This window comes from Nerophis lumbriciformis, linkage group LG17 (genome assembly GCF_033978685.3).
Source record: "Nerophis lumbriciformis linkage group LG17, RoL_Nlum_v2.1, whole genome shotgun sequence".
Lineage (NCBI taxonomy): Eukaryota > Metazoa > Chordata > Actinopteri > Syngnathiformes > Syngnathidae > Nerophis > Nerophis lumbriciformis.
This window is the reverse complement of record NC_084564.2, coordinates 20,330,001-20,355,218: the sequence shown is the minus strand read 5'-3', so window position 1 is coordinate 20,355,218 and position 25,218 is coordinate 20,330,001.

Sequence of the window (25,218 nt, the reverse complement as noted above, 5' to 3'; positions counted from 1 at the left end):
GGTCCACTCTGTTTCCTGAGATCCAGGGTCAACGCAGCCGTCTACCAGCAAGTTTTAGAGCACTTCATGCTTCCTGCTGCTGACCTGCTTCACACCATTAAAACAACTGCAGACGCCGAGTTAAAGATGAGGGCAAAATATAGTGCTTGCAACAGGAGAACAACAACCAGAACTTAACATATATATTATATATGTTACAAATTGCCTGACAGCACAGAAACATTGCCCCCGGCAGTACGTCAATAAAATACGTGACTTATCGACGTACAAATGAGTCCACCATTTTCTTTCATACCTTAATGCTTCATTCATGGACCCAACCGGATGTAAACAAATGATGTGCCTCCATTTTTGTGCACTGTTATTCCTTTCAAAGGAAGAAAGTTTGACCTGTCTCCCCTTCGGTGATGCTGAATCTTTTACATCTTGAGAAAACAATTTCTTCTTCCAAGACTGTATGGATCCAATCTAACACATTCACATACATCTTTTTCATATCCAATATGTATATTTGCCTCCAAACCTTTCAAATCTGCTGCAGGTGAAGAGTAGCGCTATGGGACCTTGACCACCGAGTGAATGCCTCGATGTCACGTAGTTGCAACGCAGCAGTTCAGTTTTTGCTGAAAACTTGCTTTTACTGGGGTAGCTTGATAAGTGACTTTTGTGAAGACATCATCAAAACAGCATGTGAACTGTCTTACACTCCATTTTTTGATGGAGGAAACGTTTGGTTGTGAAATGACTCTTTTTTTCTCGTTATAATTGCCAGACAAAAACATAGATTTTTTACCCCCCCCAATTTGTTTCCTGATGTTCCTCTGTGTTTCTGATAAAAGGTGATTACAGTCCTGCCGCGATGTTGACAGCATGTTTTAAGCAGAGGTGGGGAGTAACGCACTTTACTCCGTTACATCTACTCGAGTAACTTTTGGGATAAATTGTACTTCTAAGAGTAGTTTTAATGCAACATACTTTTACTTTTACTTGAGTATATTTATAGAGAAGAAACGTTACTTTTACTCCGCTCCATTTATCTACATTCAGCTCGCTACTTGCTACTGATTTTTATCGATCTGTTAATGCACGCTTTGCTTGTTTTGGTTTGTCAGACAGACCTTCAAAGTAGGATCTATCGCATGCCTGCGTTTCACCAATCAAATACAGTCACTGGTGACGTTTGACTTCGTTTCACCAATCTAACAGAGCCAGGCAGTCACATGATTAACTACACATAACGTTTCAGCGGCAAACAACAAGCTTAAGCTTACATGAACTCAACCTCAAATTTGAGGAAACACATCGCGGTAAGTAACGTTAGTAGATATTTTGGCTGTCACCGTAGGCTGATGTTAACTTCCCTGCTACGAATCACTGTCAAATGTACATCGTGTGAGGACATTTATTAACACACTGCAGCCTCATAGACACACACACACACACACACACACACACACACACACACACACACACACACACACACACACACACACACACACACACACGCACACACACACACACACACACATGCATAGAAACACCAATCAGAAGTGCACAGTGTGTTCCCAGATGCAGCCCACCCTTATCAGTTTATGGTTTGCGTAAAGGCTAACTTGTTATTTTCCTTTGTAATCTCTGCTTACTGAGCCTATGGTGCTGTTAAGTTATTTTGGCTCAATTTGCCTAATTTTTTTTTTATGTTAATGTATTATTATTTAATATATATTATTGTTTTAGTTGCTTAAGAGATATTCCTGGCTCTGAATTTGCTCATTGCTATTTTTATGTATTTGTGCCTTATTTGTTGCCGTCATCATTAAACGAACAGGTTACTCATCAGTTACTCAGTACTTTTGTTTTTTCACAACATACTTTTTACTTTTACTGAAGTAAATATTTGGGTGACTACTCCTTACTTTTACTTGAGTAAAAAAACTCTAAAGTAACAGTACTCTTACTTGAGTACAATTTCTGGCTACTCTACCCACCTCTGGTTTTAAGAACCAAGGAGGAAAAGCAACTAAGAACAATGGACTTCATTGAGCAAATACTTTTGCAAACTTTCCAACAAAAAATGGTATTTAGCTATGGAAGTTTGTTTTGGAGCAGCGTTCTTACAACAATGTAAATAATGTAATGTATTAGTAATTCCACAGTCATGTAACATTGTATGATGATAATATGAAGAACAAAAACATTAATAATGATTAGATTATGTAACAGCCTATAAGAAAACCTTCAAGAAAAATGTACTCACTTATTTTCTCTATGGACAAAAATTCCCCAAAAAACCTGTAAATATTTTTACACATTTATCATTTTTTTCACTCTAAACAAGTCAAAAATGATTTATTCCTACTACAATGTAAATATAAAATGCTTATAATTATCCGGGGATTCTAAGACTTTAAACATTATTAGTTTATATAGCTCCATTTCTGTTGAAACATTTTTTGTTGCAATCACGTGACCTAGAAGCACATCTGGCCACTTTCTTGTTTCAGGCAATGGTCTAGAGCCACATTAGGCTACTGTTTTACCTAAATCAGTGCAGATTTGGGCGTATTTTTTAAAGGTTTAGAGGCAAATATATAAGCGATCATGAAAAAAATATTTAAAATTGGATGGAGTAAATATTTACATTCTTAAGAAAACATTTTTTTTTTAAAGATTTAAATCATTTATCATCACCAATATGTTATTGCTTGCCTTGACTCTCACTTCATTTGACACTCACAGTATTTAAAGAAGAAAATATTGAAGGTACATCATGTCTTTACATTTAGAGGGGTCCACAAATTAAACATTATTCCGTTAATCCGACAACGTTGGATTTATTTGTGCATTGCTAGGTAACGTATTTGATTGAAATAACGAGTGCCGTACTGCTGTGATCGTGACGCTAACGAGAACAAGGATACGTTTGTTTGCAGTTGATTTCCTGCTACAAATATTAGTCTCATCTACAATTCATATCTGCTGTTGTTTGTATAGTGTGAAGTTCATATTTTGTCTCATTACTTAGCTGTAGATGTCCCTGTTCAGCAATGTTTGCTAGCAATATCAAGATTCAATATATGCTGTTGAGCCTACGAGAGATTTATACATTTACTTTATCAATACTATTACGAATATTTCTTGATGCTAACAAATACCACCAAATACACTATAATGTGGTCATTCGTGTCTAATAAAGCACATTGGCTTTCCTGCACAACAACTAAGCTTTGAGTTTATGTAATGAAAATCGAGAAAGAAAATACGATGGATTGGACCAACAATCACAATAGATGTTACTAGGACTTAATATGACGTTAGTTTATTTGCAGGTATTTTGTTATGTACGTGAGGGGTGGAAGGCGACGACAGCACGAGGAAGCTCAGGTTACCAGGTTTGTTGCAACCTTTGATGAATGTGTGGGAGGTGTATGCTACTCTAAGTGTTTGATGCAGGACTATGTGTGATATTAACCATGTGAATATTACCAGGCGATGTTGTAAGTGCGTGTTGGATGAATCCTTCAGCAGTCCAGGAGGGCGAGGCAAAAAGGGAGGTCTGTAGGCAGGTTGGTGGTCAGGGGCAGGAGAGAAGCGACCAGTTCCGTGTCCAAGCGAGGGTCGAGGATCGAAGGAGACAGTCCAAAGTCCGGAGGGAGGTCGAGGTACAGAGCTCGAGCACACGGAACAGGGTGGGTACTGCGGGAGGAACAAGGGACATGAGACAAGGGAACAAGGAGGACGAGGAGAGGGATAGCGAGGACACAGGAGGGAAGCCAGAGACGTAATGCTTACTGCAAGGATTTAACGACGTTCCGGCGTAGGCTCCAAGGGTCCACTGGCTTTCATGCTGCAATCCTGATTACCTCCAGGTGCGGAGATTGCTGATAGTCTGCGGCTTCGTGGGCGTGAAGTGATTGGCGCGTGCGGCGGCGTGTCCTGGCACGCTGCCAACATGAGTGCTGGAGAAACTTGCTGCGGGAGAATTGCGGGTTCGAGACCGCGCCGTGATATCTTTGTAGTTATATTTAGGTATAGCAACCATAAAAGAACACAAAAGGAATGCGATCTCTTGTCCTTTTCTTACGTTTAGTTCTGCTCTCTAACACTACTAATGTAGTAGAGAATAAACTCGATTACATCACAGAAAGTTTCTAAAACACACATTTTACAAAGTGATCACAGCAGACACAAGCATGGTTTGGTTGTATTTCACAAGATGATGAAAGTGATGTTTTTAAGAGCCATTTCCTTCGACGTGGTTTAGTTTTTTTCCTGACTTTATTATCTTTATGCACCACTTTTTTCGGGACACTATGAAAGCTCTTTTCTATCTCTCTATTTGAACGACCGGAACACCCAAGAACCGAACAGCCATACGGCATTTTATGCTCAAACTCTACACTCACTCTCACTTGTTTTTATGCTACGCTCAAGTCGTTGACCATCGTGCGAATTAAGTCGCGAAGAAGAAAAATGGATATGACATCATATGCAACCCACCTATACCTACACACGATTGTCCAATGTCAATAGCAGCAAATAGCAAGACATTGTTGCAGAAAAAATATGAGACATTTTGCTGTATGCGTTAAACGGGGAATAAGTAGCACCATGTGGTGGAAAATAATCCACATTTCAAATTGAAAGTACAGTAATACCTTGTTTATCGGCTCAGGGCCTGACCATGGTAAATTAATCATTGTAAAGTACAAATTATTCATTATAAAAACAAATATTTTCCAAGCCAGGGCATAAGAAAACTGATTACAACCTTTAAAAATATGTTTGGACCTTTTACAAATGTCATGATCCGTTGCCCGGATCATGTTTTGTTTAGTTTTTGACTCCTTCAATTCCTTTTTTGAGCACACCTGGATTTGTGTTTTGGTTGCCATGGGTGCAGATTGGTTTCACCTACCTCTGATTAGTGTTTGGCACGCTCACCTGCTGCTGGGCACTAATCAGAGAGCTACTTATTCCTGTTTTTCGCCACACACGGTCTGGTTTTCTTGCTTGCTTTAAGCAAGTTACGTTTGATGATTCATTGCTTCTTCGCTTGTGTTTTCTATGCCAAGCTTTTCCATTAGCTTTGCCATAGCTTCCCGTGCAATCGGTATGCTTTTCTGTTTACTTATTATCCTGTATGATTTACGAGGAATACATAATTTCCTTACCTGCACGTTGCCTCCGGAGTTTCTGCTGCATCTTGGGAGAACGATCCACACAGTAAAATACAACCTAAGCGTCACAACAAGCCCTCTAAACTTAAAAGAACACCCAGAAAATCACCTTTACGCTCTTTTAATCCAATATAAAATGTTTCCTGCAGTTCAGCCAATCAGTGGCCATGATACTGAACATGGCACTATGATTGGTTTGGTCTTATCTTGTGGCTAACACTACTGTAGTATTGATATTTTTAGGTTTTTTCATGCCTAAAAATGTTTATTGGGATCAAACATTTGTAGAAAATGTAATTTTTTTTTTCAAAATATATAACAAAATCTGAGGTGATGATGCCGTAATATTTGAAGCGTAATGTGGCAAGGGACGACTGTATACATATAAGATACTAATTATATTCTGGGGATTTTCAGCCTTTAAACATTACTAAAATGAAGTAGTTCCATTTTTGTGAAAAAAAAAAAAAAAAAAAGGAAAAGAAAAGACCGCTAAAATTTTGATGCAATTTGTATTTTTGTTTTTGTTTAGTTTTTTCCTTTATTGACATCCAGCATCAGACATTCCTATCCATTACATCATATTCACATCAATCATATATCTATTGTCTGCCCTAAATGCCAACATATTTTTGTTTATATCCCACCCATACCACCCCCCCAAATAAAAGAAAGAAACAAAAAAAGTAATATCTACAAATATATCAATTAAATAAACAAAAAATAAAATAAAATACAAAATAAAAAAATAATAATACATTAATAATAATAATAATCAGAAATAAAATAACATTTAAACAGATACATATATATATATATATATATATATATATATATATATATATATATATATATATATACATACATACATATAGGGAGTAATCCCTTTTTTTTTTTTTTTGATGCAATTTGTTACATGTTGCATGTTACATGACAACTTCTGAGGAAGAAAACAGTCAGGTACGGAAGTAAATACACAGGTCTGGCTATAAGAATAACAAATTGCATAACCTTTCAGACCTAACAAACCTCTCTGGATTACTAAAATTGTCAAAACCACAAAACAAGTCATGACCTCATGACATCGGGTCATGTTTTGTTTTGTGTTTTTGTTATTTTTCCGCAATGAAGTGTTTTTCCTCAGCGCTCCTTCCTATGTTTGAGTCCATTTATGTTCCAGCGCGCTCTCCTTTTTGTTCGCTTTCTTGTTGCTAGGGGTGCTGATTAGCCATACCTGCCTTCTGTTCATTGATTAGTGTCCTCACCTGTTTCTGCCCCTAATCACTCCCCTTTATATTCGCCCCCCCCCCAGCCTTTGTTACTGGATCAATGCTCGCTCTATGCCACAATAACGTTTTTCATGTTATTTTCCACTCTTAGTAGTTCTCTCGCCACATCAAAGACTTTACATGCTGTTCGCTCTTGGCGACTATTTTCATTTTCTGCCCGACGCCACGCTAGCGTCTTAGTTTTGTATTTTTGCTTCGTCTTGGGGAATTCAATTGATTCCTTCTTGCCGCTTCCTTCTTGTTTGTCCGAGTCCATGAGAACACAACCATGGCAGCAATGCGACCCGAACGCAACAAAAATAAGAAACACACTTATTTATTATACAAATACAACATTGTCCAACAACAATAGCACCAAGACTTGTTTTCAGAAAATAATGTGAGATGTTGGTGCATGCTTTAAATAGGAAAAAGGAGCACTATGCGGTGGGCAAAAATCCACTTTACAAATTGAAAACCAACCGTAAGCCGTTGTTTATCGGTTCCAGGCATGACTGTGGTAAATTAATCGTTTTGCAAAATTGAAAGTATTAATTCTAAATCAAATATTTTTACAGCTAGAGTATAAAAAAACCTGTTAACATTTTTTTAAATATTTTAAAATTTTTAGAGCGCTCGAGACATGAAATAACATCCACATAGTCACCATTACACTCTTTTAATCCAATATAGTAATGCTGCCTGAGGCTGAGCCAATCACTGGCCATCATACTGAACTCTGATTGGTTTATTCTAATCTAAAGGCAAATAATACTGCTGTAGTTGTGTTATGTTTAGTTAATTTTGCCATTTTGTGCTTGAAATATGCTTTAAAAAAACAAACATCTGCGAAAGCGTGAAGCCGCATTCTTTTTTTTAGCTCAATGTGGCGACAAGCAAAAGGATTGGTTATGTCTGATTAAAAATGATATTTTCACTGGTTTCCAATGGGACATTTTTGGTCAAACAGAGATTATCATGCCATAACTGTTTTAAAACATGTCCATTAGGAAATGTATCCCTTATATCTCTTATTTATCTTCTGCAGAAGGGACGCTGAACAGGCTCCCTTGGAGCATGGGTGTCCCATGTGTGGCCCGGGGGCCATTTGCGCCACGCAGCAAATTTTTGAAGAGCCCCAACACATTGGAAAAAAAAATACAATAAATAAAACACAAAAAAAAAAGTGGAATAAAAGAGCAAAAAGGTGAAATGTAACAATAATAAGTTGCAACGTTGACTCTAATAACACATAGTGGTTAGAGTGTCCGCCCTGACATCGGTAGGACGTGAGTTCAAACCCCGGCCGAGTCATACCAAAGACTATAAAAATGGGACCCATTACCTCCCTGCTTGGCACTCAGCATCAAGGGTTGGAATTGGGAATTAAATCACCAAAAATGATTCCCGGGCGTGGCCACCGTTGCTCCACCACCTCCCGGGGGTGATCAAGGGTGATGGGTCAAATGCAGAGAATAATTTGTGACAATCATTGGTACTTTAACTTTAACTTTAACAAAGCTGTCATGCAGGATGTTATATCTTTAAAACTGGCATTGCTCAAAAAATAATAATGAATCAAAACAGATATTGTGACTTGAACTATTCAAGGCTCCAATTACGTCACATCACATATTTTTGGGGACAATATTGCATATTTTGTGTGTTGGTTATATAAAAAACTAAGTTTTCTTTGACAAAAAGGGCATACAAAACATAAAACAATAATACAATGATGAATAGTTCTGAAGTTGATCTATAGACTTAAGTGTTAAAGGTTAAAAAAAAAATGTATGATTAATTCTTAACTCTTTTATGAGTGAGGCCGTTTTAGATCCCCATGAATTTCAATGTCATTGCTCAACAAAAGTAAATAAATAAATAAACAATGAATTAAAAATCAATGGTGTCTTGCATTATTGACCTATTTAGGGCTCCAATTACTTCACATCAAACATTCCGCTTTGAAATTTGCATATTGTGTGTTTTTGCCATAAAAAAAACAGGATTTCCTTTGACAAAAAGGGCATACAACTTAAAAAGAAAAAAAACAAAACGTTATCTATGGATAAACCTCAAGTGGATCTGGAGACGTAAGTGTTGAATAATAACTAAAGATAATAATAAATGACTTATTTTTAACATTTTTATGACTGAGACCCTTTCAGGTCCCCGGGGCCTAACTTAAGGAGAGCCCTAAAGGTTAAAACAAAAATGTACATATTGTATTGGTTTTGAAAAATATAAATATCAAAATTGCCCCTGCATTCTTACACTTTTCGGTGAAAAATGGCACAAAAATAAAAACACAATGCGAGCACACGAGCAAAAAGACACCACACAAGCACGTATTGAGTCCTCCGTCTGTTCAAGCGGCGAATGAGTTTGCACGTGCACAAAATGAGTCTGCTCGCACACAGAGTGTGGTTTTCATACACAAATATTGTGACACTGTTATGATGCTCTACAAATTGGACTAATATTCACTTAACACAGGTGCAGTTTTATTGACAGTGTTTAGGTTTACACACAAGTTCACTTACTGGCTTTTGGGCTGACGTAGAGCCACAATTTTTAGTACACATTTCCAACTGTCAAACAGATAAAAAAATATTCTGTTTTACTCATATCTGAACATAAAATACATCCTTAATAATATGAAATATAAGTGTGCTGTTTAATTTGAGCCGCTGCAGTATTTGAAACTCTAGGCTTGATTTACCAAAGGTTTGCGTGTACTAAAACACGTGAAAACTTTATGGCACACGCAAAGCTGATCTCCGAAATGTGTGCAAAGTGGATTGCGCTAAGTGCGCGGAATAAGGCGTGCAATACATTTTGTGTCTGTCTTCATTATTATGCATAATATATGCTGATTAGCAAGTCACCCACAATACTGGGAGAAGATGCAAATATGCAAAACCGGTGAAGTTGGCATGTTGTGTAAACCGTGAATAAAAACAGAATACAGTGATTTGCAAATTCTTTTCAACCTATATTCAATTTAATAGACTGCAAAGACAAGATACTTAACGCTCGAAGTGGAAAACGTTATTTTTTTTAAATATTAGCTCTTTTGGAATTTGATATTGTCATGTCTGTGTGATCATGTTTTGTTTTAGTCACGTTCGGTTTTGTTTTTGGACTCTTGTGGACTTTTGTTTGTTTTGTCACCATAGCAACCCATTAGTTTTCACCTGTCATGTCACGCACCTGTTTCACGTTTTGAGTCACGCACCTGTTTTCACTGATCATGTCACTGCTATTTAAGCCGGTCTGTTTCTGTTGTTCGTCCTGGTGACATTACCTATCCTATCCATCCATACTACCTCTGCTACCCACGATATTCATGTCTACTATAGTTCATGCTTCATGCCATGCCACAGTAAGTGTTTTTGTTTCATGTTCATAGTTAATTGCCTTTGTGCTAGTATTTTGTTTTCATTAGTCAAGTTTGTTCTCCGCCATTGTGCGCGCCTTTTGTTTGCTTCCTTTTTTGTAGTTTGTTAGCGTTATAATAAAATATGTACTTACATTCACGCCTTGCCCGCGCCATCTTTCCTTTGCATCCTGGGAAAACAAACTCCAAGGTCCACGCGTTGACAGATACCTGCAATATGTTTTAAAAAAGCTGGTATAAGTGGCAAAAAAGACTGAGGAAGTTGAAGAATGCTCATCAAACACTTATTTGGAACATCCCACAGGTGAACAGGCAAATTGGGAACAGGTGGGTGCCATGATTGGGTATAAAAGTAGATTCCATGAAATGCTCAGTCATTCACAAACAAGGATGGGGCAAGGGTCACCACTTTGTGAACAAATGCGTGAGCAAATCGTCAAACAGTTTAAGAACAACATTTCTCAACGAGCTATTGCAAGGAATTTAGGGATTTCACCATCTACGGTCTGTAATATCATCAAAAGTTTCAGAGAATCTGGAGAAATCACTGCACGTAAGCGACTAAGCGTGTGACTTTGGATCCCTCAGGCGGTACTGCATCAAAAAGCGACATCAGTGTGTAAAGGATGTCACCACATGGGCTCAGAAACACTTCAGAAAACCACTGTCAGCAACTACAGTTTGTCGCTACATCTGTAAGTGCAAGTTAAAACTCTACTACACAAAGCCAAAACTATTTATCAACAACACCCAGAAATGCCGTCGGCTTCGCTGGGCCCAAGCTCATCTAAGATGGACTGATGCAAAGTGTAAAAGTGTTCTGTGGTCGTACGAGTCCACATTTCAAATTGTTTTTGGAAACTGTGGACGTCGTGTCCTCCGGAACAAAAAGGAAAATAACCTTTGGGATTATTCTCGGCTCAAAGTTCAAAAGCCAGCATTTGTGATGGTATGGGGGTAGATTAGTGCCCGAGGCATGGGTAACTTACACATCTGTGAAGGCACCATTAATGCTGAAAGGTACATACAGGTTTTGGAGCAACATATGTTGCCATCCAAGCAACGTTATCATGGACGCCCCTGCTTATTTCAGCAAGACAATGCCAAGCCATGTGTCACAACAGTGTGGCTTCAAAGTAAAACAATGCAGGTATTAGACTGACCTGCTTGTAGTCCAGACCTGTCTCCAATTGAAAATATGTGGCGCAATATGAAGCGTAAAATACGACAACAGAGACCCCCGGACTGTTGAACAACTTAAGCTGTACATCAAGCAAGAATGGGAAATAATTCCACCTGAAAAGTTTCAAAAATGGGTCTGAGTGTTGTTAAAAGGAAATGCCATGTAACACAGTGGTAAAAATGTCCCTGTGCCAACTTTTTTGCAACGTGTTGCTGCCATTAAATTCTAAGTTAATGATTATTTGCAAAAAAAAAGGACGTTTCTCAGTTCGAACAATAAATATCTTGTCTTTGCAGTCTATTCAATAAATATACGTTGAACTGGATTTGCAAACCATTGTATTCTGTTTTTGTTTACGAATTACACAACGTGCCAACTTCACTGGTTTGGGGTTTTGTATTATACAGCACATGCAATGTGATTTATCACTGTTCATCCATTTTATTCACCCGGGAACGCACAGTAGCGAGTAAGATGGAAGGGAGCGATAGCCGGTCCGGCGTTAGCCTTAGCTTAGCTCGCAGCCCCCCTCGCTTCCCCCTCCTTTGCTTACGTTCTCGGCGTGGGCGATACGCTCTCGCAGCCGGCCTCGCTCTGGTGAGAGCTCCCGGTGTACGAGTGATCTCAACGGGAAGTTGCAAGTCGGCGATAAAGATGTCGGTTCGTTGAATTCTGACGTCCAAGAGATATTGTCGGGTGTAGGACAATAAAGCAAGACTGTTCAGGGTGAACAGACTTAAAGGCCTACTAAAACCCACTACTACCGACCACGCAGTCTGATAGTTTATACATCAATGATGAAATCTTAACATTGCAACACATGCCAATACGGCCGGGTTAGCTTACTAAAGTGCAATTTTAAATTTTGCGCGAAATATCCTGCTGAAAACGTCTCGGTATGATGACGCCTGCGCGTGACGTCACGGATTGTAGAGGACATTTTGGGACAGCATGGTGGCCAGCAATTAAGTCGTCTGTTTTCATCGCAAAATTCCACAGTATTCTGGACATCTGTGTTGGTGAATCTTTTGCAATTTGTTCACTGAACAATGGAGACAGCAAAGAAGAAAGCTGTAGGTGGGAAGCGGTGTATTGAGGCCGACTGCAGCAACACAAACACAGCCGGTGTTTCATTGTTTACATTCCCGGAAGATGACAGTCAAGCTTTACCATTGGCCTGTGGAGAACTGGGACAACAGAGACTCTTACCAGGAGGACTTTGAGTTGGATGCGCAGACGCGGTACCGTCAGTACGCATGCAGCTGCGGCTTCCAAACATTTGATCGCTTGCCCGTACGTGCGTGCCGCTATGTGCATGTCACGTACGTAACTTTGGGGACTTTGGGGAAATATATGTGCTGTATGAACTTTGGGGAGGTGAACGCTACTTTGGGCTGTGGGATTGAGGTGTGTTGTGCAGGTGTTTGAGTTGTATTGGCAGGTTATATGGATGGAAGGCGGGGGGTGTTTGTTATGCGGGATTAATTTGTGGCATATTAAATATAAGCCTGGTTGTGTTGTGGCTAATAGAGTATATATATGTCTTGTGTTTATTTACTGTTTTAGTCATTCCCAGCTGAATATCAGGTCCCACCTGCCTCTCACAGCATCTTCCTTATCTGAATCGCTCCCACTGCTCTCTAGTCCTTCACTCTCATTTTTGTCATCCACAAATCTTTCATCCTCGCTCAAATTAATGGGGAAATCGTCGCTTTCTCGGTCCGAATCGCTCTCGCTGCTGGTGGCCATGATTGCAAACAATGTGCAGATGTGAGGAGCTCCACAACCTGTGACGTCACGCTACTCCCGGTACAGACAAGGCTTTTTTATCAGCGACCAAAAGTTGCAAACTTTATCGTCGATGTTCTCTACTAAATCCTTTCAGCAAAAATATGGCAATATCGCGAAATGATCAAGTATGACACATAGAATGGACCTGCTATCCCCTTTTAAATAAGAAAATCTCATTTCAGTAGGCCTTTAAAACCAGCATGTAGGTTACTATTAATTTGAAAAAATAGGTCGGATGCTGGGCCTCGCGGTGTTCACGCGTCACCATCTTGGAACTTAAAAAAACAGTATCGAGATAATACTTAAATGGGGACTAATAAATGTTAGAACTATATCTTACAAATCGTTAATGAAGTGATCACTGACCATGTATTCTTCGACTCTGCTCCCTTGGACGGGAATGTGCGCTGCTTTTCTCATCGGTGTTTCGTAAAATCTTGCACTCTTCCCCCCTGTTTAATTACGTCTTTAAAAACTCTGAAGAAACGTTTATCCTTTCCACGATTTGAACGGTTCGTACAGCCGAAAACAACACAAGCAATTTTTCTCCCAGAAAGGCTAAATGGCGCCTAGTACCCATTAAGAACAGAGCTCGCTTGACCACCAGGCGTACTCTATGGATGGGAAGTGAGCCGTCAGTAACATTTAAGCAATAGTACATGCTAGTGTTGTCCCGATACCAATATTTTGGTACTGGTAGCAACACATCTTAGGGTACATTAAACATATGTTTCTTATTGCAAGTTTGTCCTTAAATAAAATAGTGAACATACAAGACAATTTGTCTTTTATCAGTAAGTAAGCAAACGAAGGCTCCTAATTTAGTCTGCTGAATGTATGCAGTAACATATTGTGTCATTTTCCATTCTATTATTTTGTAAAAATTATTAAGAACAAGCAGTAAAAAAATATTTATTAATTTACTTGTTCATTTACTGTTAATATCTGCTTAATTTCTCTTTTAACATGTTATATCTACACTTCTGTTAAAATGTAATAATCACTTACTCTTCTGTTGTTTGATACTTTACATTAGTTTTGGATGATACCACAAATTTGGGTAACAATCCGATACCAAGTCGTTACAGGATCATACATTGGTCATATGCAAAGTCTTCGTGTGTCCAGGGACATATTTCCTGAGTTTTTAAACATAATACACATTTCTAAAAAACGAAAGAGGATGTTGTGATGCCAAAAAATATCAACGTAATCATAGTAGTATCGACTCGATATGCTACTGTACTTGGTATCATTACAGTGGTGTAAATCCACCAATGGCGTTTGTTTACATTTTGATGCCGGTGAGCTACGGTGTGTAGTGAAGCATGTTTAGCTATTCCTCGTCCTGCAGGGATGATACTTGTAAGAAACATACTTTTTCTGTCGCCATGGAGGCGAAGATTAGTGATTTAGAAGTAGCTAAAACACTGCCGACTGGGATTGGACTTTAGCCGCAAGCTAGCTAGCCATGTCTTAAAGCCCCTCCTCCGGTGGGCGTTTCTGTGTTAGAACTTCACCTTTATTGTTAGTGTTTAAGCCAAAATGCGTCCGTTCTTCCTTTTCTGTCTACACACTGTGTCTGCTTGAAAGTACTCCGTGATTGTGCGCTGCCGAACATGCTCGTTTCCTCGTAAAACCAGCAATGTCATGACGTGACGACTACGGGGGACCAGGGGAATGGGGGACCGGTACATTTCAGAGGCGGTATAGTACCGAACATGATTCATTAGTATCGCGGTACAATACTAATACTGGTATACTACACAACCCTAGTACATGCTATTTTATTGTTTGCAAACACTGTTTAGCCCGTGGTATTTAGATCTTGATAAATCATGCCCTCTGTGTTCTAAATTAATTTTCAACATGACAATCCCAAAGGCAAAATAAATGCTATTGGAATGGCCAAGTGCATTGAACCCTCATTTCTTTTTCAGTCAATAAGTGCACAACAGATGAGATTCTAAGGTCAATTCATAAACAGTGAGCACGCTGCAAAGCCAAAAACAAGAAAGAAAGAAAGGCTCTCCATAATTAGTTTGCTTCTCCCTGCATAGCTCCGACCTCATTAATAATACAGCGAGATGTTGTGTGCAGGCAGTTCATCTCATGGAGATGAGGGCACAGCTGGAGTTTAGATAGGAAACTGCCCCCATTATGACGATTATACTTTCATTCACTTGCGAGTTTGGATTTTAACCTTCCCGCTATGTGGCGTCAGCCTTTTGTTTCCATTTTGTTACATTTATTTCAATTTATAATGAGGCCCGACTTATATTCACCCAGCCCACGAACAGGTTTGAGAAGCAAAAAAAAAAAAATGCTGCGGTTACTCAGCTTGGGTCAAGCATTGGCGAGCAAACGCATTTTTATTCTAAAGCTTTTTTGTTCATGCAGCAGCATGACGCTCAAACCGACTTACTACATTTCTTCTAACTTCTCATGAAGGCTGTGCAAATTCAAGTCAATTCCCATCGACTGGTCCAAAATAACAAAACAAGGAATGAAACTCTCCCCACAGGATGCCGATCATTACCTGCCCCAAAAATAACTCCCTAATAGTTGCTCCTCATGCTGTCTTGATTGTGCTGCTTCTACGCTTGGAAGTCTGTGAACGCCTCCAGCACCCTTCCCTTCAATCCCAACCTTTAGAGTTCAACTTAGAGACAAGTGGAGCATGTCCTGAGCCTCCGTCTCCCTCGCTCATTATAGACCAATTTTGAGATGGTGCCAGTGGAAGGTGATCATCACTTGCTAGATGTGATTCATGTTTTATCTGCACATCATTTCTGGCTTCCTGGCTCGGGCCGAATTTAAGACAGCCATTGGAGAAAAAAAAAATGGAGTTGTGGAAGAAAGATTTTGCAACTATAAATTTGAAATAAACAAATCTGAAGTTGAACATGACAAGGTTTCACTAAAAAATATGACATTTACCAATTAAAAGTTTGAACCCTTTTTATTAGAGTATGTCTATTTCCAAGGAAAAATGTACTATACCGTATTTTTCGGACTATAGGTCGCAGTTTTTTTCATAGTTTGGCCTGGGCTCCAGTACGACTTATATATGTTTTTTCCTTCTTTATTATGCATTTTCGGCAGGTGCGACTTATACACCGGTGCGACTTATACTCCGAAAAATACGGTACATAGTACAGTAAGGAAGAGATTAATTTGACCCCATTCCTGGGTGTATCATTTTTATTTTTTTTCGCATTGTCTTTGTCATGTCTTTTAAAGATGTGTGTGGAAGTCGCTTCCGAGCAGGTTTCGCCGATCACACATGTCCACAGGAGTCCGGCGTTCAGAGTTGAACAAGGTTTTATTCACCATCAATGATTTCAATATTCGACTTTTCAGTCCGTGTCATTCCTCTCCAAACTCTCCAAGCCCTCCTTTTCCTGCTGTTCCCGACCGTTACTGTTAAAGACAACAGGTGATTAGACAACTCGTACCACCTGGGAAATCTAATCAGCTGTCAGTTGTGTTTCGAAGCCGGTCCTGACACGCCCCTGTCTGCCAGCGCGCTGTCCTCAGCACCTTGGACAGCGATGGCGACGCCTCCCTCCACAATGTGATTGTTCAGGTGTGATTCACTACAATAGGGCCCCACAGCACACTGGATTCTAGTTAATTGAAATACCACAACACTGGCTATTGTTCAAAGGAGATACATTTTTCATTTAGAAACTTTCACACAAAACACAGCAAAGACATTTAAAAAAGAACAGCAAACTATTTACAATATATCGCTTTTAAAATGACTTCACAGTGATCTAAAGTCATCTACTGGAGAGCTTGGAGCAGATGGACGCTCAGGTGGATGCATACATATTGGCCTGTAGTGTGTAGCCAGTGGTGAGGGTGGGTGTCTTGGGTGATGGCTATTGTGTGTGTATGTTGGATGTGCATGTTGGGGTATGTGAGGTAGGGTGGTTGGAAATATTTCGAGGCTCACTTGGTGGTAGCCTAGGCTGCGTAATGTGCCTCACTATGGTTTGTATATTAGAGGTTATACGGTCCATACTGTTGAAGAATTTGCTGTCCATCTCTTCTTGTCTTAAAAGTTTCTTTTGCCCGAGGTCTTCTTGGGCTATGGACGCTGAGGTTAGCTTCTTTCGAAGTCTCCGGGTGCGGTAGTCGCCCAGCTCTTCCTCAAGTCGCCCCTTACTTTAGGCCGTCTCTTCGGCCAAGCTACAGGACGCCGATGGCTCGCCTGACGACAGTTCCGAGTCGCTTGTATCGAGACCTTTGGCCATGGCAACGGTGGCCGGGCATCCTCCCCAAATCGACTCACATTCCTCGAAGTAAATAAGCCCCACAGGCTCGTGTCCGCTTTTTCTCCCCGAGTTCTTATTCTTTCGTGTAACGTCAGATGTCCAACTCGGTGCCGCGTAGCCATACCCGCATCTCTGGTCCTAGGTGGGAAAGGCAAATGGATGGCACAAAAAGCCCAAAAGAAATCTTAAATGCATGTGCATATCAATTTGTGGGGTGACTGTGGACTTAATGACACAAGGAAATCAAACAAATCAATAATCAGTCAGAATCAGAACCACAAATATTTAGAAATCCCCGAGGGGAAATTAAGATTTTCAGCACAATCCCATTCAAGAGCAGACACACATTACAGGGAGACAGAACAGGATCGCTGTCGGTTCTGCCAACTTCCGGTGAGAAACAGGTAGACGCTGCGAGGGGAGTGAGAAAAAAAAAAATCAGTCTAAACCTGGGCCCCTGGAGAGGGGGTCCAGACTGAGGCAAAGGGAAAATAAAAACCTCATAGGAAAAAAAACAACCTCCATAAGTAAAGAAAACAACCTCATATAACATCATTTAATTTAAAACACATCCATTTTTTTGATAGGTACAACAAAGAGGAAGAAACATAAAATATATTAAAGTATATTTTATTCGGGGGCGTGGTTGGGGGCGTGGTTAAGAGGGGAGGAGTATATTTACAGCTAGCATTCACCAAAAGTCAAGTATTTCTTATATATATTTATATATATATATATATATATATATATATATATATATATATATATATATACATAAAATACTTGACTTGCAGTGAATTCTAGCTATATATATATATATTTATTTTATTATATATACTGTATATATATATATATATAAATAAAATACATACTTGAATTTCAGTGTTTATTTATTTACACATATACACACACTCATCTACTCATTGTTGTACTTGAAAGTGCAATGCTTTGCAGCCAGAAGCACAGCCTTATGTACTACATACATACTAAATACACAGTAATGAAAACACAGCTGTTCTACTAACTGTACTGTACTTGATGCTTACTTACTAAAAAAAAAAAAAAAAAAGACACTTACCTTTCACTATTTGAGTAGCCTTTGTTCTGCCATTTGCGTACTGGCGAGCGATCTCTGAATCCGGGAACATATCCTTCACGGATTTGTTGAAGACATCCGCAAATGAGAACGGGATGTTGCTTCCAGCTATCAGCATAGCCATCTTTGTATCTGCATATGTTACACCCTCGGGTCTCCATTTAGCGAGGTGGCCCATAATACTGGGCTGGGACCGGTGCTGCGCTGCCGACGCTTGGTGCTTCGCTGTCCGTTCATGACTGAGTATATCCGTTCGCCCACCGTGTTCAATGGAGAAGTCTGTTCTACAAAATTTACAGGCAACATATCCCTTCCCCTTCTAACTGCCCTGGATAAACTGAAATTCTTGTTTCCATTCGTTTTGGAACTTACAAGCGTATTTATTCATCTTACTCGTCGCCGGCGTCGCCATTGCTGTATCTTCCTCGTCCGCATGGAGCTGGAGGGGGCGTGGCCTCCAGCTCCGGCTGGAAATCAGGAGAAAATCGGGAGCAAATTTGTCCCGGGAGGTTTTCGGGAGAGGCGCTGAAATTCGGGAGTCTCCCGGGAAAATTGGGAGGGTTGGCAAGTACAAACCATGTTTCCATATGAGTTGGGAAATTGTGTTAGATAAAAATATAAACGGAATACAATGATTTGCACATAATTTTCAACCCATATTCAGTTGAATATGCTACAAAGACAACATATTTGACGTTCAAACTGATAAACATTTTTTTTTTTTGCAAATAATCATTAACTTTAGAATTCGATGCCAGCAACACGTGACAAAGAAGTTGGGAAAGGTGGCAATAAATGCTGATAAAGTTGAGGAATGCTCATCAAACACTTATTTGGAACATCCCACAGGTGAACAGGCTAATTGGGAACAGGTGGGTGCCATGATTGGGTATAAAAGTAGATTCCATGAAATGCTCAGTCATTCACAAATAAGGATGGGGCGAGGGACATCACTTTGTCAACAAATGCGTGAGCAAATTGTTGAACAGTTTAAGAAAAACCTTTCTCAACCAGCTATTGCAAGGAATTTAGGGATTTTACCATCTACGGTCCGTAATATCATCAAAGGGTTCAGAGAATCTGGAGAAATTACTGCACGTAAGCAGCTAAGCTCGTGACCTTCGATACCTCAGGCTGTACTGCATCAACAAGCGACATCAGTTTGTAAAGGATATCACCACATGGGCTCAGGAACACTTCAGAAACCCACTGTCAGTAACTACAGTTGGTCGCTACATCTGTAAGTGCAAGTTAAAACTCTCCTATGCAAGGCGAAAACCGTTTTATCAACAACTCCCAGAAACGCCGTCGGCTTCGCTGGTCCTGAGCTCATCTAAGACGGACTGATACAAAGTGGAAAAGTTTTCTGTGGTCTGACGAGTCCACATTTCAAATTTTTTTTGGAAACTGTGGACGTCGTGTTCTCCGGACCAAAGAGGAAAATAACCATCCGGATTGTTATAGGTGCAAAGTTGAAAAGCCAGCACGTGTGATGGTATGGGGGTGTATTAGTGCCCAAGACATGGGTAACTTACACATCTGGGAAGGCGCCATTAATGCTGAAAGGTACATACAGGTTTTGGAACAACATATGTTGCCATCCAAGCAACATTACCATGGACGCCCCTGCTTATTTCAGCAAGACAATGCTAAGCCACGTGTTACATCAACGTGGCTTCATAGTAAAAGAGTGCGGGTACTAGACTGGCCTGCCTGTAGTCCAGACCTGTCTCCCATTGAAAATGTGTGGCGCATTATGAAGCCTAAAATACCACAACGGAGACCTCCGGACTGTTGAACAACTTAAGCTGTACATCAAGCAACAATGGGAAATAATTCCACCTGAGAAGCTTACAAAATGTGTCTCCTCAGTTCCCAAACGTTTACTGAGTGTTGTTAAAAGGAAAGGCCATGTAACACAGTGGTGAACATGCCTTTTCCCAACTACTTTGGCATGTGTTGCAGCCATGAAATTCTAAGTTAATTATTATTTGCAAAAAAAAAAAAAGTTTTTGAGTTTGAACATCAAATATCTTGTGTTTGTAATGCATTCAATTGAATATGGGTTGAAAAGGATTTGCAAATCATTGTATTCCGTTTATATTTACATCTAACACAATTTCCCAACTCATATGGAAACAGGGTTTGTATGGTAACGGCCTACAGTATAATAGAAGTTATCTTTATCGGCATTGGTTTGAAAAAGAATATTGTGTATCCCTAGACGTAACATATTGAGCATGAAAGTGTGTGCGTGTTTGAGTGTATGCAAGTGTGTGTGGGTGTGAAAGGAAATTTGCCAATACACATTGGGAAACTAATTAAAGCTTATTGCTTCACATTATTCTAATGAGCTCTAATGAAGCATTTTCCCAGGGCCATTAAGATAAAGATATGGATTCCGCACACAGGTGTGCTAACATTTATCTTCGAATCAATGGATTCCCACTGCCTGGGCTGTAATTAAGACTGTCAAAGTCTGATAAGGGCCGTGCTAAACCTTTGTGTTCACTCATCACATGCCTGCGAACGTGTGTGCACATATACCTGCACATCCCCCGCCACTCAGTCCAAGTGGAGCAGGAAAGGTTAACAAGCTTGATATAAATTATCCAGGTAACCTTGTGAGGCTCAGAGCAGATCATGCCTTTTACTGACGCTTACTTGCTCCACAGCATGCTGCAAAACTACTCGTCTGATGGCAACCAAAACCCCTATTTGAATTTAATGTGCCACGTGTCAGGGTAGCACATGAGCATTTGCATTTTAAGTTTGGTTGATCTATTGATCCGGGATGTGAACCGAGCATGCACTGCACACACAGCAAATTCCTCCGGTCAACATTCTCTTGACAGATTCTTACGCTCAACTATGTAAAAAAAAGAAAATAAATAAAACACAGGTCAGAGGCTATCGTCCCAGGCTGTTCCCTTTACCAAGGTGCTGACACGAGTTCAGGGGTGAATTCAATGAGAAAACACCCTTGGCTCTAAACTGTACAGTATATTTCATAGAATTGCAAGAATAATGTGAATGAAAGAAACTGAACTTTTTTTTTGTAATTTTGTAAGCAAATGAGTCAAATCTTTTAAACTGCTCTTTTTTAAGTGAATAATGCGAAGCGATGTGCAGATGCCCGCCGTTTGTTTGCGAGTCATTTTAACTAAAGAAATCCCAGAAAACTAGTCAGATTCAAATGAAAGCAGCATTTACAGTTACTTTTCTGGTTCATTGATCTACTTTTCATCTGTAAAGTAGTTCAGGGGTAAACACCAGTTAGGGTAATACAATTTTACATTACATTTTGAACTTGTCCTAATACACTATATTGCCAAAAGTATTTGGCCAAGTGAAGTGAAGTGAATTACATTTATATAGCGCTTTTTCTCAAGTGACTCAAAGCACTTTACGTTGTGAAACCCAATATCTAAGTTACATTTAAACCAGTGTGGGTGGCACTGGGAGCAGGTGGGTAAAGTGTCTTGCCCAAGGACACAACGGCAGTGACTAGGATGGCGGAAGCGGGGATCGAACCTGCAACCCTCAAGTTGCTGGCACGGCCGCTCTACCAAGACTGCTCTACCCAGCGGCCACCTGCTTTGTCAAGTGCAAGTTAAAACTCTCCTATGCAAGGCGAAAACCGTGTATCAACAACACCCAGAAACGCCGTCGGCTTCGCTGGGCCTGAACTCGTCTAAGATGGACTGATACAAAGTGGAAAAGTGTTCTGTGGTCTGACGAGTCCACATTTCAAATTGTTTTTGGAAACTGTGGACGTCGTGTCCTCCGGACCAAAGAGGAAAACAACCATCCGGATTGTTATAGGCGCAAAGTTGAAAAGCCAGCATCTGTGATGGTATGGGGGTGTATTAGTGCCCAAACATGGGTAACTTACATATCTAATGCTATTAATGCTGAAAGGTACATACAGGTTTTGGAGCAACATATGTTGCCATCCAAGCAACGTTACCATGGACGCCCCTGCTTATTACAGCAAGACAATGCCAAGCCACGTGTTACATCAACGTGGCTTCATAGTAAAAGAGTGCGGGTACTAGACTGGCCTGCCTGTAGTCCAGACCTGTCTCCCATTGAAAATGTGTGGCGCATTATGAAGCTTAAAATACCACAACGGAGACCCCCGGACTGTTGAACAACTTAAGCTGTACATCAAGCAAGAATGGGAAAGAATTCCACCTGAGAAACTTAAAAAATGTGTCTCCTCAGTTCCCAAACGTTTACTGAGTGTTGTTAAAAGGAAAGGCCATGTAACACAGTGGTGAACATGCCCAACTACTTTGGCACGTGTTGCAGCCATGAAATTATAAGTTAATTATTATTTGCAAAAAAAAAAAAAAAGTTTATGAGTTTGAACATCAAATATCTTGTCTTTGTAGTGCATTCAATTGAATATGGGTTGAAAATGATTTGCAAATCATTGTATTCCGTTTATATTCACATCCAACACAATTTCCCAACTCATATGGAAACGGGGTTTGTCGTTATGTTTACAAAACATTTTGAGTAATGAAGTGAATTAATTAACGCATATTATGTTTTGCTTATGGTGAATATTTTCATCCAACTTGGAGAAAACAAACCACCAAGTTTATTTAAATCGTGTTATTTCAGTTTGAGCACATAATAAAATAAGGCCCCTCAGTTTGATATTCGCAGGGGGATTGGATCACTTCTCATAGGAAAAGAGGCTCTAATTGGGACTTCGGAATGCAAAAGTGATAGCCGTATCCTTGTGTAGAGACTACCTTTCTAGCTCAAAGCCAACATTTAAGTTATGACTTAAAGCAGTTGTTTTCCAGACATTTACCCACAAATATCTCCCTTTATGGTCAGGGTGTGCTCTCCTGACTTAGCACACACACATAGAAACTGATGTTTTGGCTTCTCCAAGTTAGGAGAGACATATCTTTTTGACTTTCTCCTCCAGACGCTCGCTGAAGGTAACAGCTCAAGGAGAGCACAAGTGCTGAAAGATACACACATCACAGGAAGAGCAGACATCGCAAGTCTCTGTTTTTGTTCGATGTTTTTAATTGTAGCACTTAGCAGCAGTGCTACATGATAACACCCCAAGGCTGTCACCAAGTCGGCCATTAGTGTTCTCTTTGCTGTTGTTTTTGACGAAAGCTATGTTCGTTGCTATACGCTCTGTGAGATCAATGCACCCAGGAAAGAAGTTATGGTAATACTTAGGATTACCAACAAATTATTACCTGCATACTAACCGTTTTTTTTTTTTTACTATTCAGTTTTTGTCTCACATACGGATTGTGGATGATGGGCAAAATTCTAAAAAAAAGTGCAGTATTCCTTTCCAGTAGGAATACGATTCACATGGCTCCATTCGTCACGGTTTACCTGACACATGAAACGAGACAAATTGGGGGACCACTATCCACTTTAGTGTTAAATATATTTTTTTGTATTTATATATTTTTATAAATAAATCAATAAAATAAACAAAGGTGAAAACAAGCGGGGGATGAGCAAAGAGCTACGGCAACTAGCTGTCTCTACCCCAGAGCCATGTTGATGTTTTATTAGTGTCGCATCCTGACACAGTGACACAGTAGCTATATGACAACTTTTTTTTTTTCAAATTTGCTGGATTAAAATGGATTATACGAAATAAATCATCGTGGCAACTGTGGAGTTCTCGGCTATTGCGAGCACAGAGGACATCAAACTTGACTAAATATAAGAAGTAATGGTCGTGACAAAGTTTACGCAGACGGCAACACTAAATTGGCCCGAGTGTGTGAATGTGAGTGTGAAAGTTGTCTGTCTATCTGTGTTGTTCTCTGCTATTGCGAGCACAGAGGACATCAAACTTGACTAAATATAAGAAGTAAAGGTCGTGACAAAGTTTACGCATGCGAACCAGCGGAAAGATGATTACCTTTGACAAAGGAGCGCTACACCTGGAATTTGTCCTTTTTGGTCTTGGACAGATTACAACTCCTAATCCATCATAGATGGACTGGATGCTAATTTAACAACTCATTAATGGGAATGATATTTTTATGTCAAGTAAATGCATTATCATAATAATAATAATAAAACATGTGTTTTGTGGCAATATCAACTTCGACCACAGTTGCTATGGAAAGTGGCGCTGTCCATCATTTTCAGCAGACGGCACCACTAAATTGGCCCTAGTGTGTGAATGTGAGTGTGAATGTTGTCTGTCTATCTGTGTTGGGCCTGTGATGAGGTGGGGACTTTTTTGTACCCCGCCTTCCGCCCGTGTGCAGCTGAGATAGGCTCGAGCACCCCGAGCGACCCCCGAACGGGACAAGCGGTAGAAAATGGATAGGTGGATGGATGTATTGCAAAATTATTCCCTAACCCATCTCCACTCCACACACTCTACCTCTCATATGAATCCCCTTTCCACTAAAATCTACATTTGAATACGGTTGTCAAACTCGTTTTTATTAATGGTCACATCGCAGTTATCATCGCTCTCAGAGGAACACTTTTGTTGCATGATATTATTACGCAACTGCCGATGTATTAGATTATTATATTTTTTCTAACACACTGGTGGATAACTTGCTTTGAAATCACAAGCCATGTTTACAAGCAGATTAACATCAATTGTTGATAAGAACAGATGTTTGGAATATTTTGTTGCATCATCAGATAATACTAAACTTTAAATGATGTGCAACTCTTTTTGTCAATATCAACGACATTCAAAAAGAAATATGCAGTCATTTACTGATGCACATTAATTCTAGGCTTTTTCGGGCGACATAAAATGATATACCCTGAGTTTGACACCTGTGATTTAGAATATTTGCAGAAGTATTAATAATAATTTTGTCAACCATTTTGCAAGAATAAAGCTGCAATTTTCTCAGGGAAAAAAAGTTGCAATTGTGTAATTTCACCAGAATAAAGCTGAAAAAAATACACTTTTGTTTTCATTTAACAAGAACAAAGCCGTTATTTTATGAGAATACAGTTGTAGTTTGTTTTATGAAAATGAAG